The sequence below is a fragment of the Bufo bufo genome, chromosome 5, assembly GCF_905171765.1.
Source record: "Bufo bufo chromosome 5, aBufBuf1.1, whole genome shotgun sequence".
Lineage (NCBI taxonomy): Eukaryota > Metazoa > Chordata > Amphibia > Anura > Bufonidae > Bufo > Bufo bufo.
The window spans coordinates 353,813,783-353,815,351 of NC_053393.1; positions in this window are offsets into that span (position 1 = coordinate 353,813,783).

Consider the following 1,569-nt stretch of genomic DNA (forward strand, 5'->3'; position numbering starts at 1 on the left):
ATAGTTTTGAAATTTAATTGTACCCTGCACAGATTCAAGATACCCTGTGTCAGATACAGCAAAACAGCCCCAAAACATAACCGAGCCTACTCCATGTTTCACAGTAGGTACAATGTTCTTTGTATGCTTCATTTTTGCTTCTGTAAACATAGAGCTGATGTGGCTTGCCAAAAAGCTCCAGTTTTGTCTCATTTGTCCAAAGGACATTCTCCCAGAAGCTTAGTGGCTTGTCAATATGTATTTTGGCAAATTCCAGTCTCTCTTTTTCATGATTTGCTTTGAACAATGGTTTCCTCAGTCGTCTTTCATTAAGTCAACTTTAGCTAACACAGATGGTGTCACTGATATACCTTAACCTTCAAGTTCACCTCTGATCTCTTTGGAAGTTGTTCAGTCATATTAACTGTTTCTTCAATTTGTCATCATTTTTCCTCTTGCGGTCATGTCCAGGGAGGTTGGCTACAGTCCCGTAGAACTTCTGAATAATATTTGCAACTGTAGTAACAAGAACATCAAATTGTTTGGAGATTGCCTTATCGCCTTTACCTTTTACATTTCTGTCTATACTTTTCTTTCTAATCTCCTGAGACAACTCTCTCCTTAGCTTTCTTTGGTCCATGTTCAGTGTGGTACCCACCATGATACTGTCACGAGGGTGTCAAGACCCACGCCTGACTCCGTTATACCCGGGGTCAGGAAGTCACAGCGGTTGGCTGCGCTCTCTATGTAAGATAGGGCTGTGTCACGAGTTGGAGGTCCCAGGAGAGACCACCGAGTCGTCAAGCAATAAACGGAAATCAGGTACAGACACATAAGAGTTTATTGCACAAACAAAAACATGAAAGGCAGCACAGAGAAAACATGAGCTCTATGTACCGTCAGCACAGTGGGAGAAAACCCCCACTGCGCCACTGTCTAGTAATACTCCAGAGGGGTGTGACTAAGCAACTCCTGGTGTTCACTAGAGCCCTAGATGGTAGGGTTAGACTTTGCCGCAGGAAGTTGCCAGGGTCCACTCTGGAGCGTGAACTAGACAGTGACAGCAGGAGCGAATGGACAACAGGTACCAGAAGGTACCGACGGCACATAGGCATACATAACATACAGGCAAATAATGATACAAGCCGGAATTCACGCAAGGGAGCAGGAGTGGCAATGAGCAGAGAAGGACTTGATCCACCAGTAGCAAACTGCATGGCCTTGTCATGCCACTCTGCTGCAAGGGCTTGCTGAACACAGACATATGAATACAAAACAGGGCAACTAATAATACAAGCAGGAGTTCACGCAAGGGAGCAGGAGTGGCAATGAGCAGAGAAGGACTTGCTCCACCAGTAGTAAACTGCATGGCCTTGTCATGCCACTCTGCTGCAAAGGCTTTCTGAACACAGACATCAGAATAAACACAAAGTAACTAAAACATAACTGGTAGAACAGATAACAGAAAGACAGGAAAGAAGACATCAATGAACAAGTAGGGAAACTCACAGAGCACAAACAGACAGACACAGATCCCATGGGTCAGCAGCATGGGAGAGAGAGTACAAACCAGGAGCAGGACAGACAACA